Raw genomic sequence first — 20,406 nt, 5'->3', positions numbered from 1 at the left:
ACTCAGAGGATGAAAATGAACGCGTGTCGGTCCGCACTGCTGTGAATCGTTGTCAAGCAGAACCCATCATTGGCATTGGTAGTGTAGACACAGCCTCAGACTCAGTGCTGGCTAGGGGAAGTATTGCCTCTAGAGACACCGAGGGGTGGTGTGAGATTGTCCTAGATTACTGGGTGGGGGCTTGTGCGGGTTCTGTGTTGTGTTCTTAAAAAGAATCCCCAAGATATTGAACCCTGGGCCATGTTGCTGCTGACTCCAACTGGCAGAAGGGTCACAGAAAGAAGCAGAGGAAAGGGGCGAAGCACTAGTGAATTTATGCAATTATTCAGTAAAGAGGCCTGGCACCAAGGAACTACCTGTGCAAGCACCCTTGGCAGGGAGGGGGATCTGTGATGTCCTTGGTAATGGAGATACAGCCCAGGGAGGGGGCAGTAAATGGAGCGGGGCAGATTTGTGAGTTGGGAACCCCTCTCCCCGGGTATTTCCCCTGCAGGCTTGTTTCAGTGTCTCTTTTTGCTCTTTCCCTGTGTAACCCAGTGGTTCTCAAACTTTTGGAACTGGTGACCCCTTGCACAAAGCAAGGTGCCGAGTGCGACCCATGCCTATCAATTCAAAACACATTTTTTCATATTTAACGTTATTTTAAATGTTTAATTTATAACCCAATTCTTTAAAATGAGTTTAACTTTTGTCACCACTTTTAAATTAAGCCTGGAACACACTTTGATTGAATTATTGTTATAAGCAGAAAAGGGGTTTTAAAATAATTACTGTTTAATACTGGGGGTGTGAAGACATTTGTCAATATCACTTTTCACAGCAGACTTTGCTCCATTGCCACCCTTACTTCTGCTGCCTGCAGAGCTGGGTGGTTTGTGACCCCCACATAATAACCTCACGCCCCCCCACATGAGGGGTTGTAACTCCCAGTCTGAGAACTCCTGGGCTGCCCCTTCCCGCTCTGGCTGGGACACTTGACCCCTGTCCCGTTCCCAGGGGGCACGTGCTTTCCTGGAGCTCGATCTGCTGCTCCTGATGGGAGTCAGAGCTGGTGGAAGGGGGTTGTCAGTGGGGCCAGCAGTGCTGGAAGACACAGACACAGGGCGGCAGAGATGGGCTAAGGAGGGGCCGCTTGTACAGAGTCACTTCCCTGCCAGCCCTCAGTGCTCTGGCCCCCGCTCCTCCCATCCCCTAGGGCCTGCCTTAATTCATACAGTCCCTTTCCCGTCATATCCCCAGCACATCAGTGATTGCGATAGCAGGGGCAGGTTTTCTCTGGGGCACTGAGCTTTGCCAGGAGGTTGGTGGCTCCTTTCTTTCCTCACTCTGGAGTAAACTCAGCTTTTTATTCCATCCCTGATGTTTCATGGAATAACAACAGCAGCATGAAGAAAGAGGTGGGCACAGCAGGTCTCAGGGGAGGGGCAGAGAGGTGAAAGTGGTGGGCTGGGCTGGGCTGGGCAGGGGAAGGAACAGAGAGGTGTGGGTGGCAGGCAGGACAGGTCTCAGGGGAGAGGCAGAGAGGTGTGGGCGGCAGGCAGGATGGGTATCACAGGAAGGGCAGAGAGGTGTGGGTGGTGGGCAGACCTTGGGGCACAGGGTGTAGAGGCACAAGCAGCAGGCAAGGAGGCCTCAGGGGAGGTGAGGAGCGAGCAAGAGGTGGACTAGATTCTACGGAGCTTCCAGTGCTCATGCCCAGCCTCCCCACATGCAAGAGTCATGGGCCACCTATTCTCTGGGTCTTCACTAACCAAGTCCCTCCCCAAGCTATGTTGATGGGAGAAGCCCTCCTGTTGATACAACACTATCTACACTGGGGTTAGGCTGATATAATTGCATTGCTTGAGGGGGTGGTAAATTTTTTTACACCCTTAAGTAATGTAATTACACTGACCTAATTTTGCAGCATACACCTGTGCAAAGAATCACACACACACCTTGGGAGCAAAACTTCACCTGCTCCTCTGCTTTACAGAATCCAAACACAAGCAAAGCTTGTCAGGCCCTGTGATAAACCTAGTCCCAGATTTGGACCTTAGCGTCCAAAATATGGGGGTTAGCATGAAAACCTCCAAGCTTAGTTACCAGCTTGGACCTGGTAAAGCTGCCACCACCCAAAAAATTAGAGTGTTTTGGGGCACTCTGGTCCCCCCAAACCTTCCCTGGGGACCCCAAGACCCAAATCCCTTGAGTCTCACAACAAAGGGAAATAAACCTTTTCCCTTCCCCCCTCCAGGTGTTCCTGGAGAGATGCACAGAAGCAAACTCCGTGAATCTAAACAGAGGGATTCCACCCTCCCCGTTTCCAGCCTTGGAAAACAGAAGTACCGAGAGCTAATCTCTCTTCCCGCCTCACCCAGAGGGAATGCAAAGTCAGGCTAGTAAATCTAACACACACAGATTTCCCCCTGACTTCTTCCTCCCACCAATTCCCTGGTGAGCATAGACTCAATTCCCTGGAGTTCCCCCACTAAAGAAAAACTCCAACAGGTCTTAAAAAGAAGGCTTTATATAAAAAGAAAGAAAAAGTACATAAAAATGGTCTCTCTGTATTAAGGTGACAAATACAGGGTCAATTGCTTAAAAGAAATATGAATAAACAGCCTTATTCAAAAGAATACAATTTAACACATTCCAGCAACTATACCATGTAAATACAAAAGAAAAAACAATAACCCCTATTGTATTATGATCTCTGTACTCACAACTTGGACACAGAAGATTAGAAAGCAGGAAATAGAGAAACACTTCCCATAGCCAAGAAGGAGATTCAAGACAAAGAGTCAGACACAAACTTCCCTCCACCCAGATCTGAAAAAATCTGGTTTCCTGATTGGTCCTCTGGTCAGGTGTTTCAGGTAATTCTTTCGAGGTGTAAGAGACATTAACCCTTAGCTATCTGTTTATGACACGCCCTCCAAATTGCAGACAGTGGGGAAGCTCACTGGCAGCGATTTCCTTCTAGAACTTTAAAATAAACAGATTAATACAACACATGCACCTTTACATATACCACTAAGTATATAACTAACAGACTTCTACATTTTAAGAACACTTTTTAACTACAGGATTCTGGGAAACTCTCACGGGAGAGTGCATCAGCTACTTTGTTAGAAGCTCCTGAGATGTGCTGAATTTTAAAATCAAAATCTTGGAGAGCTAAACTCCAACGAAGAAGTTTCTTGTTGTTCCCCTTGGCAGTATGAAGCCACTTTTGTGCAGCATGGTCAGTTTGTAGCTGGAACCGCCATCCCCAAACATATGGGCGTAGCTTTTCCAGGGCGTACACAATGGCGTAGCATTCCTTTTCACTGACTGACCAGTGACTTTCCCTCTCAAACAGTTTCTTGCTGAGAAACACGACAGGATGGAAGTTGTGATCCGTTGCTTCCTGCATGAGTACTGCTCCTATACCACGCTCAGATGCATCCGTGGTTACTAGGAATGGCTTGTCAAAGTCCGGGGCCCTGAGCACAGGGTCAGATATGAGCGTTGCCTTAAGTTGGGTAAAGGCCTTTTGACACTCATCAGTCCACTTAACTGCATTTGGCTGGGTCTTTAAGGTCAGGTCGGTCAGTGGGGCAGCGATTTGGCTGTAGTATGGTACAAATCGCCTGTAGTATCCGGCCAAGCCTAAGAAGGATTGGACCTGTTTCTTTGACCTTGGGACAGGCCACTTTTGGATAGCATCCACCTTGGCCTGTAGGGGGTTTATGGTTCCTCGACCCACCTGGTGCCCCAGGTAAGTCACTCTGTTTTGGCCTATTTGACACTTTTTGGCCTTAACAGTTAGTCCGGCCTGCCTGATGCGCTCAAAGACCTTTTCCAGGTGTAGTAGGTGTTCAGGCCAGGAGTCTGAAAAAATGGCCACATCATCGAGGTAGGCAACTGCATATTCTCCCAATCCTGCTAGTAGACCATCTACTAGCCTTTGGAAGGTGGTGGGTGCATTTCGCAGCCCAAAAGGAAGGACATTAAATTCATACACCCCCGCATGGGTGACGAATGCTGACCTCTCCTTGGCAGGTTCCTCTAGCGGTACTTGCCAGTACCCCTTGGTTAAGTCTATTGTAGAGATGAACTGAGCATGTCCCAACTTCTCCAATAGCTCATCGGTGCGTGGCATTGGATAGTTGTCCGGACGAGTTACCGCATTTAGCTTACGGTAGTCCACGCAAAAGTGTATTTCCCCATCTGGTTTGGGTACCAGAACCACTGGAGATGCTCATGCACTGGTAGATGAGCGGATTATACCCATCTGTAGCATGTTCTGGATCTCCCGTTCTATAGCAGCTTGGGCGTGAGAAGACACCCGGTAGGGTGGGGTTCTAATGGGGTGAGCATTACCTGTGTCAATGGAGTGGTATGCCCGTTCAGTCCGTCCTGGGGTGGCTGAGAACAATGGGGTGAAGCTAGTGCACAGCTCCTTGATTTGTTGCCGCTGCAGACGTTCCAGGGTGCTTGAGAGGTTCACCTCTTCCACGCCACCGTCTTTTTTCCCGTCGTAGTAGACACCGTCAGGCCACTCAGCATCATCTCCCTGGACTGTAAACTGACAAACCTGTAAGTCTCTGGAATAGAAAGGCTTGAGAGAATTAACATGGTACACTCTGGGCTTTAGTGAGGAATTGGGAAATGCTATGAGGTAGTTCACAGTTCCCAGGCGCTCTTGGACCGTGAATGGCCTTCCCATGATGCTTCCATCTTATGGGCCTGTTGCGCCTTCAAGACCATAACCTGGTCTCCTATCTTGAAGGAACGTTCTCTGGCATGTCTGTCATACCAGGCCTTCTGCTCTTCCTGAGCATCCTTTAGGTTCTCTTTAGCAAGGGCTAAGAAGTGTCGGAGGGTGCTTTGTAGGTTGCTTACAAAGTCCAGAATGTTAGTTCCTGGAGAAGGCGTAAACCCCTCCCATTGCTGCTTCACCAACTGTAATGGCCCCTTAACCTCGTGACCATACACAAGTTCAAAGGGTGAAAACACTAAACTGGGATGTGGTACAGCCCTGTAGGCAAACAGCAACTGCTGCAACACTAGGTCCCAATTATTGGAGTGTTCGTTGACGAATTTATGTATCACGGCCTCCAAAGTTCCATTAAACCTTTCCACCAGGCCATTGGTTTGATGGTGGTACGAGGTGGCAACCAAGTGGTTCACCCCATGCATTTCCCACAGTTTTTGCATGGTCCCTGCCAGGAAATTAGATCCTGAATTTGTAAGGATGTCGGAGGGCCAACCTACCCTGGCAAAAATGTCTGTTAGGGCCAGGCACACAGTGTTAGCCCTGGTGTTGCCTAGAGCTACTGCTTCCGGCCACCGGGTAGCAAAGTCCACTAAAGTCAGTACGTACTGCTTTCCTCTGGGCGTCTTTTTTGAAAAAGGACCCAGAATATCCACAGCTACTCGCTGAAATGGGACCACAATTATGAGGAGTGGCTAGAGAGGGGCCTTGACCTGGTCTTGGGGTTTTCCCACTCTTTGGCATACCTCACAAGACCGGACATACTTGGCAACATCCTTGCCTATCCCCTCCCAGTGGAAGGACTTCCCCAACCGGTCCTTGGTTCTGTTCACCCCAGCATGGCCACTGGGATGATCATGGGCTAAGCTTAAGAGCTTCCCCCGGTACTTAGTTGGAACCACCAACTGTTTTTGCGGCTGCCATTCTTCCCGGTGTCCACCAGAAAGAATCTCCTTGTATAAAAGTCCTTGGTCTATAACAAACCGGGATCGATTAGAAGAGCTGAGAGGCGGTGGGGTGCTTCGTGCCGCTGCCCAAGCTTTCTGAAGGCTGTCATCTGCTTCCTGCTCAGTCTGGAACTGTTCCCTTGAGGCTGGGGTCACCAGTTCTTCCTCAGACTGTGGACTTGGGCTTGGTCCCTCTGGAAGCGATGTAGGTGATGGGGTTGTTTTCGTTGCTGGTGAACCACTCTCTGCTGGTGCACCTGAGGGTATTTCAGGCTCTGGCTGAGCCTTTTGGGTGGGGCTGTCTGTTGCTTCTGCCAGTTTTGGCTCGCTGGCGCCCTTTGGCGTTGAGTTTGAAGATGTGGTTGCACTTGCTGGTGCTGGTTGCTGTTCCAGTTCCGGGCCTGGGACTGGAGGAGCTGTGGCTGTTTTAGTGGTTGGCATGGAATCCGGGTCCACTACCTCTGTCTGGGTCTCTGGTAACACAGACGGGGCGTCTGTGGACGGCTCAGGAACAGGAATGGGTCTGGAAGCTTGCCTGGTTTGGCTACGTGTAACCATTCCCACTCTCTTGGCCCGCTTCACCTGGTTGGCCAAGTCTTCCCCCAGTAGCATGGGGATAGGATAATTGTCATAGACTGCAAAAGTCCACATTCCTGACCAGCCTTTGTACTGGACAGGCAGTTCAGCTGTAAGCAAGTCTACAGCTTGTGACATGAAGGGGTAAATTGTCACTTGGGCCTTTGGGTTGATGAATTTGGGGTCGACGAAGGATTGGTGGATAGCTGACACTTGTGCCCCCGTGTCTCTCCACGCAGTAACCTTCTTTCCGCCCACTCTCAAATTTTCCCTTCGCTCCAAGGGTATTTGAGAGGCATCTGGGCCTGGGGATCTTTTGGGTGATGGTGGTGTAATGAACTGCACTCAGATGGCGTTCTTTGGACAGTTGGCCTTGATATGTCCCAGTTCATTACACTTAAAGCATCTTCCATCTGATGGGTCACTGGGTCGAGGTGAGTTACTGGAGACTGGTGAGGTGGAAGAATAGTGTATCTGTGGCTTTACTTGAGTTGTAGGTGGGGTTTTTGGCTGCCCTCGGTTGTAGGGTTTATGGTCGGTGTGCCCTCTGGGGTAGTCGTTCCCCTTGACAGTAGCTTTCTTGCTTTCTGCCACTTCCATCCATCTAGCTCCAATCTCCCCCACCTCGGTGAGATTTTTGGGTTTTCCATCTTGTATGTACCACGTTATGTCCTCAGGAACACCATCCAAGAACTGCTCCATTTGTATGAGGAGGTGCAGTTCTTCCAAGGTTTTAACATTGTGTCCTGATATCCAGGCCTCATCATTTTTCCCAACGTAGTAGGCGTGTTTGGGAAATGACACATCTGGTTTCCACTTTTGGGTTCTGAAACACCGATGGGCATGATTCGGGGTTATCCCCATTCTGTATCTGGCCTTGGTTTGAAAAATTTTATAGTCGTTCATTTGCTGCTTAGGCATTTCAGCTGCCACCTCTGCTAAAGGTCCACTGAGCTGTGGCCTCAATTCTACCATGTACTGGTCTTCAGGGATGCTGTACCCAAGACAGGCTCTTTCAAAATTTTCCAAGAAGGCCTCAGTGTCATCACCTGCCTTGTAGGTGGGAAATTTCCTGTGATGTGGAACCATAATTGGCGAAGGGTTGTTAGGATTGGCTGGAGCATTCAGCCCAGCTTGCGCTAAGTCCAATTCATGTTTTCTCTGTTTTTCCTTCTCTTCACTTTCTTTTTCTTGTTTTTCCAACTCTCGTTGGTGGGCTGCATTGTTGGCTTCTTCTTGTTTTTGTAGCCTTTCCATTTCTTGTTTGTGAGTTGCCTCATCTCTGGCCATCTGTGTTCTGAGCAATTCTATCTGTTTTTCCATTGCTTCGAGCTGTACTGTGTCTGGTTTTCGTGACATCTTGTTTTCTTGTGTTGGGGTGCTCTCCGGTGTTTGTTGTCTGAACTGCAGGTTCTCTGTTGCCTCCTGGGATCTGCCTGGCAACAGTGCCTATTTCCCTTTCTTCCTCTAGCTAATCTTTTAAATTTAAAGTAAACCAGAAAAACCACTTTATTTGCATGTGTATTTGCCTCCTAATGGGAGTTCTATTGTCTGACAAAAGACCTGTAATAGTTACTTAATGGTTGCTTGCTTAATATGCAAGCCACAACTGCCAGAGAGAGCAGAGAAAAAAAATTATCTCTGGTTCCTTTTAAAACCAAACCCTCTCTGCTAAAAAGCCCCTAGCAGAGAAAAGAAAAAAAAATATTCCTACTGGCTTCTGGATTCTATCTATCCCACTTCTGCCACCATGTCATAAACCTAGTCCCAGATTTGGACCTTAGCGTCCAAAATATGGGGGTTAGCATGAAAACCTCCAAGCTTAGTTACCAGCTTGGACCTGGTAAAGCTGCCACCACCCAAAAAATTAGAGTGTTTTGGGGCACTCTGGTCCCCCCAAACCTTCCCTGGGGACCCCAAGACCCAAATCCCTTGAGTCTCACAACAAAGGGAAATAAACCTTTTCCCTTCCCCACTCCAGGTGTCCTGGAGAGATGCACAGAAGCAAACTGCGTGAATCTAAACAGAGGGATTCCACCCTCCCCATTTCCAGCCTTGGATAAAAGAAGTACCGAGAGCTAATCTCTCTTCCCCCCTCACCCAGAGGGAATGCAAAGTCAGGCTAGTAAATCTAACACACACAGATTTCCCCCTGACTTCTTCCTCCCACCAATTCCCTGGTGAGCACAGACTCAATTCCCTGGAGTTGCCCCACTAAAGAAAAACTCCAACAGGTCTTAAAAAGAAAGCTTTATATAAAAAGAAAGAAAAAGCACATAAAAATGGACTCTCTGTATTAAGGTGACAAATACAGGGTCAATTGCTTAAAAGAAATATGAATAAACAGCCTTATTCAAAAGAATACAATTTAACACATTCCAGCAACTATACCATGTAAATACAAAAGAAAAAAACAATAACCCCTATTGTATTATGATCTCTGTACTCACAACTTGGACACAGAAGATTAGAAAGCAAGAAATAGAGAAACCCTTCCCATAGCCGAGAGGGAGATTCAAGACAAAGACTCAGACACAAACTTCCCTCCACCCAGATCTGAAAAAGTCTGGTTTCCTGATTGGTCCTCTGGTCAGGTGTTTCAGGTACTTCTTTCCAGGTGTAAGAGACATTAACCCTTAGCTATCTGTTTATGACAGGCCCCTATGGGGGTTGGCAGGCAGTCAGGTGTGGGCAGACACAATCCTTTAAATAGCAGCAGGCACCAAGGCTTAGCAGGTTAAAGCACTTGTTTAATAAACAGGAGATCCTGGATTCAACTCCCAGTGGTGCCTTGGGGAGTGGCTTTTGGGGCACCTGGCATTGGCTACTGTCAGAAAATAAGATTCAGAGCTAGATGGACCAATGGTCTATCCCAGTATGGCTATTCCTTTGGTTTAAATTACACTTGCAGGCACTGATAATAGAGTTACTGAAAGTTGGGGTGTTAAGAGCTGATAGGTCAGTGGTCCAGTCCCCTCAGGGATGACCCCTTACCTCTGGGACAGGGGTAGGTCTGGGCTCTCACACCAAATTGTGGCTGCCAGAATCTGTGGGCAGCTCATTTAGTTTACGCCGAAGGTTGAGACCTACTTTGTGCCCAGTGTCTGAGAATGAAAATCCTAAACCACCCTTTGAAATAACAAATGCAGCAGGACGTGTTATTGTCCCTGCCCCAAAGCAGACAGACCAATGGAGAAATGCCATTGAGTCCATGGTAATACTTCACTGCGGTTTTACCATTTCCAGTTGCTAAACTCCCTCTCAACCTTCTGGGCTCCTAGAGCAGGGTACTGAGCCTGAGCCGAGATATGTACATTGCAACTTTACTCCAGACCAAGCTGCATGATCCTGATTAATCCTACACAGCTCAGTCATGGGCATTTCATTGCCTTGGAGACATAGTCTAATGTTATGTCTACACTGTGATTAAAACACCCAGGGCACCTGTCACAAAGCCCGGGTCAGCTGACTCAGGTTTATGGGGCTTTGGCTGCAAGACTATAAAATTACAGTGCAGACATATGGGCTTGAACCCAACCTCTGAGACCCCAGCAGGGGTGAGGGTTTCTGAACCCAGGCTTCAGTGTGAACATAAACATCTGCACCAATTTTTAGCCCCACAGCTTTAGCTCCATGAGCCCAAGTTAGATGACCCAGTCCAGCCCTGTGGATATCTTTATCCCAGGAGAGATGGACTCTAAGGGTACGTCTCCATTGCAATGTCAGCCCAGGTGTGGCACGCTGTGGTCAAAGCAGCACCTGGAAGCCCCATATTCACCACTCTCATATAATGATGTCATGGTTCGTACAAAGTCTGCCTTGTGAGGTGTCATTTCAAAAGTCTTGATCTGTTGAACATTAATATCGTGTTGGATTATGTGTGCTAGCTTTGGTTGGAAAGTTATGAAGTTTTGCTCTGTGTGCATTACTGAAATATGTTATGAGGTTGGGAAATGCCCCCCACCAGCCTTTCAGGTGCGACAATGGAGGAGCCAGACTTGCTGCTGGCCCATTAAAGGTATCCACACTCCCAAGGACTATCCCAGGAACCATGCACAAAGCACACTTCTTCGAGATAGCACAGAGACAATGGACACTGCTTGACTCACATCGTAGCAAAGGAGTTTCCTAGCAAGTTGGAAGAAACTATGAAAGGGGGGTAGAGACATTATGAATTGGCTTCTCTCCCCCACAACTCAACAGCTAGAAACACACCTGGAGGACAAACACTGAACTGAGATAAATCAGAAGAGAATAATAACAGTAATACATTGAAACCAAAGGCCCCAAACAGACTAGTATTGGTTTTTCTGCAGAAAATTTTCAGTTTGGGGAATTTTGTTTTCTCAGTCAGCCTTTGCCAAGGGAAGCAGGGAGAAAATGTTTGAGTTGCCTCCTTCAGAACAGCTTGGCCTAGACACTAGCTCTGGTTCACTGTTGTGTCCTTGCTCAGGATGAGAGTATTTTAATTATTTGGGAAGGTCCCAGAGTGTTTGGGGGAGATTATGAGGATGTTACATTTTGAGATAAAACTAAGACATACAGGACTAGAGAAATGTTTTTTTGTAGAAATCTGGGATTTAGACATTTAATTTGAAGCAAGGGGGGGGTCTGAGTTGCTGAGAAGGTTTTTGTTTGCAAGAAGCAACATTGTTTTATCTATCATTGTACCAAAGGGGGAGATGGTTGTGTATAAAGGAGGGGTGAAGACTAAATGCATCCAATGAGAAAGGGATTTGAACCCATGCATGCAGAGCACCATAGATTAATAGTCCACCATCTTAACCACTTGGCCACCACATCTGAACTTTTAATATAGGGACAGGAGGAGAAATCTAAGGTCAGCAGAGATAGGGACAATATGGCATTTTTATATACTATGCGGAAGCAGGGTTTGAGTGAGCCCCCCCCTCACATCTAGTGAGGAACTGGGGAAAGACTTCAGGAACAGAGTGTGTTTGCATAGACACATCTACTCTGCCTAGGTATGCAGCATGATGGGGCTGCTTCCCCAAAATGACCAGTTTTTGCTGGTGTTGGGTTACAAATCACTTTAGGATTGAATGGAATGAAATGTTATTATCCTTCCTGTATGAGTGAAGGGCAGCAGAATATACCTAGTTGGTCCTGATGCAGGGGTAGGTGGGTGAGGAATAGCTTTTATTGGACTGCATAAAAGTGATTGAGGATGTCACCCTAAACCAGTGGTCCCCAAACATTTCACACTGTGCCATCTTATCCATGGCGGAGGCCCCCCGGAAGCCACGGTCGATAACCAGGGCTTGGAGTGGAGCTGTGGCTTGCTGGGGAGATGGGTGCAGACACAGGTAAGGGGGTCGCAGCTGGGCCAGGGACACAAGCTCAGGCTGAGGGTAGGGTGGGTGAAGAGCTGGGACAGAGTGGGGCTGAGTGGTGCTCCCTCCCTGCCCTCCACGCGGGCTGGCTTAACCCTGAACATTCCTCTGTGCCCCCTAGGAGGCATGCCCCACATTTTGGGAATCACTGCCCTAAACTGACCCCTAGTCACTAAGCAGGGGCTAGTGATGCCAAAGCCCAGGACGGGGAGCCTTGCTAGAGTGGAGCCTGCAGGTCACATGCTGGGGGCTGACACAGGCTCAGTGCTCTGGAACAGCTCTGAAACCAATCCAGGCAGAGTCCTCATCAGTGTGACACCGCACAGGGGACCCTGTCACTGGGGGAAACCTCCTTGCCTTCAGCATGGCCTGGGACTGACCTTGGACCTTTCAGCACCCCTGTTCCATGCCAGGAGCTTCCTGTAGTGAGTCACCTTAGCAGGACACCTGGGAAAGCCTTACACCCCCACCCCCCGAACAGGGCCAGCTTTAGGCCAGTTCCATCAATTCCCCCGAATCGGGCCCCGCGCCTAAGAAGGCAGGGCCACCGGGGAGGTGGGGGGCAAATGTTCTGAGAGCTGGAGAAAAATACCTCCTAGTGAGCTATTGAAAGAGCTCAAACTGTTTAGCTTATCAAAAGAAGATTGAAAGGTGACTTCATTGAAGTGTTGAAGGGCCTTAATGGAGAGGAAAGATTGAGTATGAAAGGGCTCTTTAATCCATCAGAGAAAGGCATAACAAGACCCAATGGCTGGAAGGTGAAAAGAGACAAATTCCTATTACAACTAAGGCACAAATATTCAACAGCGAGGATGATTCACCACAGGGACAAGCTACCAAGGAAAGTGGTGGATTCACCATCTCTTGATGTGATTTAATGAAGACTAGGTGCCTTTCTGGAATGTGTTTGCCCCAAAAGTAGCTATTGTGTCATACCTGTGATATGCAGGGGGTCAGATTAGATGCTCTAATGGTCTCTTCTGGCCATAAAGTCGACTAATTTCTGAAAAACTGAGTGTAGCATTGGGAGCAGCATCTGATGTTTTCCTGTCTAGCCAGCTTGCTTCCTAGAATGAACGCTCCTTGAGTGGGGTGATCCACAGGGAATAGCTCAAACCTCCAAAGTGCCTGGCCAGGGGCAGGACATTGGCACAGCAAGGGAGGGGTGTGGCAGTGACATCACAAAGGTCTTTGGCAGGACCTCAGACTATAGGTCAAAGGTGGTGGGGAGGTGGTGACCTCACAGAGAGATGCTGACATCATCCAGGCAGGATGGGGAAAGGGGCCAGGGAAACCTCAGAGACCCCTGTGGCTTTGCTTCAGCAAGTCTCCTTCTCCAGGTCTCTCTTTGAGGGCTGAGAGAGTATTCGGGTTCACGGACATGAGCGCCAGGAGGAATCTCTTTTGAGTTTTCTCCTTCCCTTTTCCTGATTTTACTAGAAAACAGCCATCCCTGTTTAGAAGGTAAGAGCCTCCTGGAGGTTTGAAACCTGTTCAGTCTGATCCATCTGGTGACAGTTGAATTCTAGGCATGGAAAACACGAGCTTAAGGAGTCAGAATTTTATTCCACACCTGAGATTTTGTCCCATAGAATCAGTGGGGACATTAGGCTTTGTCCTTTTTGTTTCACCTTTTCCTCCATCCCTCCCTCCCTTCTCTCTCTTCATCTCTTGCTTCTTTTGTCTTTTCACCTGTTCCCCTCCCAACACCAGGAGCGGTGTGTGTGTGTGTGTTTTGCGGGGGAGTGCTCAGCAGCTCCCACTGTGGGAAGTCCACCCAAAAATGTGGGGCTGAAATAGTGTTCGGGCAGTGATCCCCACCGGTGACCTGGACCTTCCTTTGGGCTCTCTGGTGAGAACCCTCAGCCTCCCATCCTCAGTCTCTACCCTGATTGTCTGAGCAGGGGGTTATTGACAGGGAGGTGACTCAGGTCCTTGTTGTTCTTGAAGACCAAGTAAATAAGTCATAATCAGTTATATGTTTGATGAATTTTGCTGCTTCTCTGCATTAATTGTCTCTGAGCATTTCATGATCCTCTCTAACGTTGCAGTTCTCCTCAAATACTTGCTGAATAATTACTGTGCACTGTTGTTGGTCTGGAGCTCATCTGAGAGCACTTTATTCAGGTCATTCAATGTCTGAAATTCAAGATCCAATGGTTAGTTTGAAAATCAGGGCTCTTGGGTCCTGTGCCCAACTCTATCACTGACTGGCTGTGTGACCTAAAAGAAGACAATTCTCCTTTCTCAGCCTTAGCTTCTCTCTCTTTCAAGTAGGGATAATAGTGATCCGCTCCTACCTACCTCATGGTGGGTGGAGGATGGGGATCCATTGGAGAGTGTCACTAGGAATAGTGCATAAAATGAGGTGTCCTGTCACGTTTATTCAGAGCAAATTATGACATAGTAGAATAGCTGAAACAGTCTACTCGATTTGTATTTTTTTTATTTTGAAATTGTTAAGAGAAGCAACTACTTAGCTCAGACTGAAGCATCTTATCTAATGTTTGTGATCTAAGTGTCTCCTCTTTGTGTGCGACGAGACAATTTAACACACTGTGACAAACAGGAGATGCTTTTGTTTTGCAACAAAATATTTTTGCAAAGAACTTTCATCCCACTTGTTTTGATTTTGAGAAACAAACTGGTTTAGTCTGAAGGGGATTTTCTGACAGAAACAGTTTCAATGAAATTTCCCCACCATCTCGATTCCTGGGCACTATCTTTGCCTCTGGGGGGTTTTGCTGTTTGTTAGAACAGGAGTCAGGACTGGTGGTTTCTCTTTCTGTCTCTGCCACCGCCTTGCTGTGTAGGCCCTTGGATAGGTCACTTCCCTTCTCTGCACCTCAGGCTCCTCCCCATCTGTCCAGTGGGAACAGAGACAATTCTCAAACTCTAGGCGGTTGTGAGCCTGAGTGAGATAAGGGGCATTAAAGCTCTCTGTGAAGGAGAAAGGGGAGTTTCACTGTGTTTAGCACAAAGGAATTCTAAAGTTTGCTAAAATGTCTAGTCTGCGGAAACAAGAAATGGTCGGGGCCAAACTTTTTAACCACTGCCTTTTTTAAAGCCCATTCAGGGATGTGAGTCCCTGTCTCTTAGGTACCTGTGATTCTTTGCCAGCAGGAGAGAAGAGGTTCCTGCCTCCATTTTTGTGTCCTTAACAAACCAGGTGTTGTGCTCCAGTTCTCATCTGAGATCCCTGAAAAAGAACATCTTCCCATCCTTGAACAAGACAGGACCTATTTTCCAAAGGGGAGCAAAGAGAACCTTGGGACTCACAGTCTAGCTAGCCTCACTTCCACAGCTGGAGAGATCCTGGAATACATTCTTCAACAATCAGTTTGTCAGCAGCACCTACAGGATACCTTGGTTCTTAGGACTAGTGAGAGTGGATTTGTCAAGAACAAATCATTTCAAACCAATCCTCTTTCCTTCTTTGGCAGGGTTCTGGGCCTAGTGGAGATGGGAAAACAGTAGAAGGGATCTATCTTGGTGTTACTAAGGCTTTTGACACAGTCCCATAGGACACTCTCAGAAGCAAACGAGGGAAATGCGGTCTAGATGCAATCAGTGTCATGTGGGTGCACAGTAGGTTGAAAGCACAGACTCCAAGAGCCCTTCTCCAGTCTGGCGGTTCAATGGAGAGGGTGCACCTAGTGGGTCCGGCAGGGATCAATCCGAGGTTCTGTACTATTCAATAGTTTCATGAATGATTTGGAAAATGGAGTGGAGAGCTTGCTTCTAAAATTTGCAACTGACACCAAGCACTTTGGAGCACAGGATTGGAATTCAAAATGCCCTTAACAAATTGGAGAATTGGTCTTCTTGAGCCAAGCTCCATGGCTGGGTCCCTCTCTCTAGACTGGGCTGAAGTGAAACCCCAGAGTCAAACACTCCTCCTCCTGGGCGGTGCGCTCCGACCTTGAATGGTCAGATGATGCTTAGCATTGTCAACATAAGAACATAAGAATGGCCGTACTGGGTCAGACCAAAGGTCCATCTACCCCAGTATCTGTCTACTGACAGTGGCCAATGCCAGGTGCCCCAGAGGGAGTGAACCTAACAGGCAATGATCAAGTGATCTCTCTCCCGCCATCCATCTCCATCCTCTGACGAACAGAGACTAGGGACACCGTTCTTTACCCATCCTGGCTAATAGCCTTTAATGGACTTAACAACCACGAATTTATCCAGTTCTCTTTTAAACACTGTTATAGTCCTAGCCTTCACAACCTCCTCAGGTAAGGAGTTCCACAAGTTGACTGTGCGCTGTGTGAAGAAGAACTTCCTTTTATTTGTTTTAAACCTGCTGCCTATTAATTTCATTTGGTGACCCCTAGTTCTTGTATTATGGGACTAAATAATGATAATGCCTTATCCACTTTCTCCACATCACTCATGATTTTATATAACTCTATCATATACCCCCTTAGTCTCCTCTTTTCCAAGCTGAAAAGTCCTAGCCTCTTTAATCTTTCTTCATATGGGACCCTCTCCAAACCCTTAATCATTTTAATTGCCCTTTTCTGAACCTTTTCTAGTGCTAGAATATCTTTTTTGAGGTGAGGAGACCACATCTGTATATAGTATTCGAGATGTGGGCGTGCCGTGGATTTATATAAGGGCAATAATATATTCTCAGTCTTATTCTCTATCCCCTTTTTAATGATTCCTAACATCCTGTATGCTTTTTGGACTGCCTCTGCACACTGCGTGGACAGAGAGAACTATCCACGATGACTCCAAGATCTTTTTCCTGACTCATTGTAGCTAATTAGCCCTCATCATATTGTATGTATAGTTGGGGTTATTTTTTCCAATGTGCATTACTTGAAATTTATCCACATTCAATTTCATTTGCCATTTTGTTGCCCATTCACTTAGTTTTGTGAGATCTTTTTGAAGTTCTTCACAATCTGCTTTGGTCTTAACTATTGTGAGTAGTTTAGTATCATCTGCAAACTTTGCCACCTCACTGTTTACCCCTTTCTCCAGATCATTTATGAATAAATTGAATAGGATTGGTCCTAGGACTGATCCTTGGGGAACACCACTAGTTACCCCTCTCCATTCTGAGAATTTGCCATTAATTCCTACCCTTTGTTCCCTGTCTTTTAACCAGTTCTGAATCCATGAAAGGACTTTCCCTTTTATCCCATGACAGCTTAATTTACGTAAGAGCCTTTGGTGAGGGACTTTGTCAAAGGCTCTCTGGAAATCTAAATACACTATGTCCACTGGATTCCCCTTCTCCACATGTTTGTTGACCCCTTCAAAGAACTCTAATAAATTAGTAAGACACGATTTCCCTTTACAGAAACCATGTTGACTATTGCTCAACAGTTTATGTTTTTCCATGTTTCTGACAATTTTATTCTTAACTATTGTTTCGACTAATTTGCCCCGTACCGACATTAGACTTACCAGTCTGCAATTGCCAGGATCACCTCCAGAGCCCTTTTTAAATATTGGTGTTACATTAGTTAACTTCCAGTCATTGGGTACCGAAGCCGATTTAAAGGACAGGTTACAAACCTTAGTTAATAGTTCCGCAACTTCACATTTGAATTCTTTCAGAACTCTTGGGTGAATGTCATCTGGTCCCGGTAACTTGTTTATGTTGAGTTTATCAATTAATTCCAAAACCTCCTCTAGTGACAATTCAATCTGTGACAGTTCCTCAGATTTGTCACCTGCAAAAGCCAGCTCAGGTTTGGGAATCTTCCTAACATCCTCAGCTGTGAAGACTGAAGCAAAGAATCCATTTAGTTTCTCCGCAATGACTTTATTGTCTTTAAGTGCTCCTTTTGTATCTCGATCATCAAGGGGCCCCACTGGTTGTTTAGCTGGCTTCCTGCTTCTGATGTACTTAAAAAACATTTTGTTATTACCTTTGGAGTTTTTGGCTAGCTTTTCTTCAAACTCCTCTTTGGCTTTTCTTACTACACTGTTGCACTTAATTTGGCGGCATTTATGCTCCTTTCTATTTGCCTCACTAGACTACGCTGGGGGAAGCTAAAGCCAAGGGACCTGTTATAATGAATCAGCTTTCCACCAGGTGGCATCAACCCCCTCTCTGGGTTTCTATCCCAGAAATACTGTCAGCTCAATGATTTTTCCCCTGACAGAGCCTCCAGCTTATAAACAGAAGAAGTGGAGAGGATTGCCCTGGGATAAATGAAAGCAAAGGAGAATTACTCCTCTGATGACTTTTTATTTTGCTCCTGTGATACTGATGGAGGAACCAGAAGCATAATTTGAGTTTGTGATACCATGTCATCCGTTTTTGGGGCTCAGCTTGTGACACTGAGCACAGGAGATCCTTCACTCTCTGTTCTTGTCCCTTCAAGGCAATGGAGAATGGACCAACGTCTGACAGGTCCCATCCAACAATACAAGAAACTGAAATGCACAGAAAGTTTCTCACCATAGGATTCACTGACCAGGCCAGGGGAAAAGTTTTGCCAGAACTCTTGGTTATAATATCCTTCCCTGACCTTAAATGGAAAGCAAGGGGATAACTCTCAGAGCACATAACCACAGCTTATTAGTTTCACATTCTACACTGTCAATGTACCCTTCTCCCTCCCCCTCTATATTGACCAGCCAAGCCTGCCCCCCTCAAGCCATGCCAAGACTCTTCTGGGTAAGGAGCTTGGAATTTACCCATCTAGGGGCTCTAAATGCACCACTTTTGAAGATGTTTGAATTCCCTCCAACTTCTCTCATACAAATGCTAAATAGTTGGTGGTGTAATGTTAAAGGAGAGGTTGAAATTAGGCTATTTCTTCAGGTAGAAGACAGTGATTGTGTCAGAAGTGGGATGTGAATGTGCGCGTACATATGGAGCATAGAGCAACAAATGACAGTGTTAGGGGGCTTATTCCTTCACCCTCTCACTTCCCTGGTCCTTCTCGCATGAACAGACAGAAACAATACCCGAAGTCCAAAGGCACAAACAATTCTATGTTTATTGGGGTGAACTTCCAGCAAGTATGATTGCAGTTTCCTTCCTTAGTGTCCCCTTCCCAGCTCTGACACCGCAGAGCCTTGTCTGTGTCCCTGTTTCTGTTCCCATCCCCTGTTCCCATTTCTCCCTTTAGCAAAACATGATCCCAATTCCCCCATCCCCAGTCCCTGTTCCCATTTCCCACCCCCAGCCTTTACTTCCTGATTGACTGCAGACTATATAGTAAAACCTGAGTTTTGCTTAGCTATTCCTTAACCAATCATTTTACTGAAATTTAACTAACCAATCCTAACATAATATAACATGGTTATTTAACCAATTATACCCCACCATCTTAATTAGTTTACACCCAACAAAATTAATTATACAGCAGACAGAAACAATCACAGAACCAGACAGAGACCATGCAAATAAACATACAAAACAATACAGAAGTGAGGATTTCAGAACTACATGTATACAGACATAAGGGTTTTCCAGCTGTGTCTATTGATAAGTGAGTTCTTGCCAGACAGGGTGTTATCAAACTAAGTGTCCCTTTCTCTGGAGGTGATAGAAATATCAGGACAGGACTGAATTCCTAATAGCCCAATAGCACCTTATTTCAATATGACTCGTTTGGAATGTGTGAAAGTGACCATACACTTCCCAGCTTATGGCTGCCACTCCTGCTTAGCTGAAGAACCAGGCCTCAGGTGTTAGCTCAGTTTTGGTTTTGGGCTGGGTAGTTGGAATTCAGGGAATCCCAAGCTGGGAACTAAGCTCCCTGAACCTCTAGAGGGACTCGATTGAGGGGTTCTGGCTGTGCCTACAAGTTCTGCTGTAGCCTGTGTTCCTGTTGTCCAATAAACCTTCTGTTTTACTGGCTGGCTGAGAGTCACTGTGAGTCCCAGGAAGAGGAGTGCAGGGCCGGACTCCCCCACACTCCGTGACAACCTCTATAACTAGCTAAGTGATAAAAATACACCTAAATTCTTAAAGTATAGGCCTTTGCAGACAGGCATGAATATCTGTATCCTAACAGTCCTCAAGGGCAGACAGCCTCTGGGTAAGGGAGTGGGGACTCAGATCCTTCTGCTAGCCAATTCCACCGAGGTCATGTATAAGCCAGGGAAGTTTGCCACAATAGCAGGACCAGATGCCCCCTTTACATTTGCCCTCTGTTGTCATTGCTTCCCTCTCTGTTCCCCTCATCTCTACTGCTCTCTTTCTGGGCTTTCCCAGCACCTGGCCCCACAATACTTCCTGGCAGCCAGAGACTGCACTTTCTACACCTGCAGATGTGGCCTCTCTCCTGATTGGTAAGGAAAGGAACCTTTCCAGGAAATGGCCACAGCTTCTGGGAATCTGCAAGTGTCTGTGAAGAGAGTTGGGGTCCTGGCACACAAGGCAACTTAAAAGCTGGGTGCTTAGATAGGGGCTTGAACCTGGACCCTCAGATTAAAAGCTTGATGCTTTACTGACTGAGCTACCATGCAGGTAAAAGAAAGGCAAAGAAAGTCCCCAGAACCCCTCCTCTTTTTCTGCACAGTCACTGCCTGTCAGCAGAACTCCTCCTCCTCCTGAGGGAGACTAAATCTAAGCACCTAGACAGCCAGTCTGTCTGCTGCACTCCAATCCCCCATGCCTGAGTCTCCCTGACAAAGCACTGCACCTAGCCCCATAAAATTAAGTCTCATGTCTAGCTGGGAACTCGACTTCCTGTGCCCAGAGAGTCTGAGCCCCCCTCAGTAGATGACCTGAGAAATACAGTATCCAGCTTTTCTAAAGAAGTGCTTAGACTCCCTCATCATGTGGCCTAAAGGATAAAGCATCTCC

The sequence above is a fragment of the Gopherus evgoodei genome, chromosome 1 (assembly GCF_007399415.2).
Source record: "Gopherus evgoodei ecotype Sinaloan lineage chromosome 1, rGopEvg1_v1.p, whole genome shotgun sequence".
NCBI classification, from domain to species: Eukaryota; Metazoa; Chordata; order Testudines; family Testudinidae; genus Gopherus; species Gopherus evgoodei.
Note: the sequence above shows the minus strand (reverse complement) of the source record.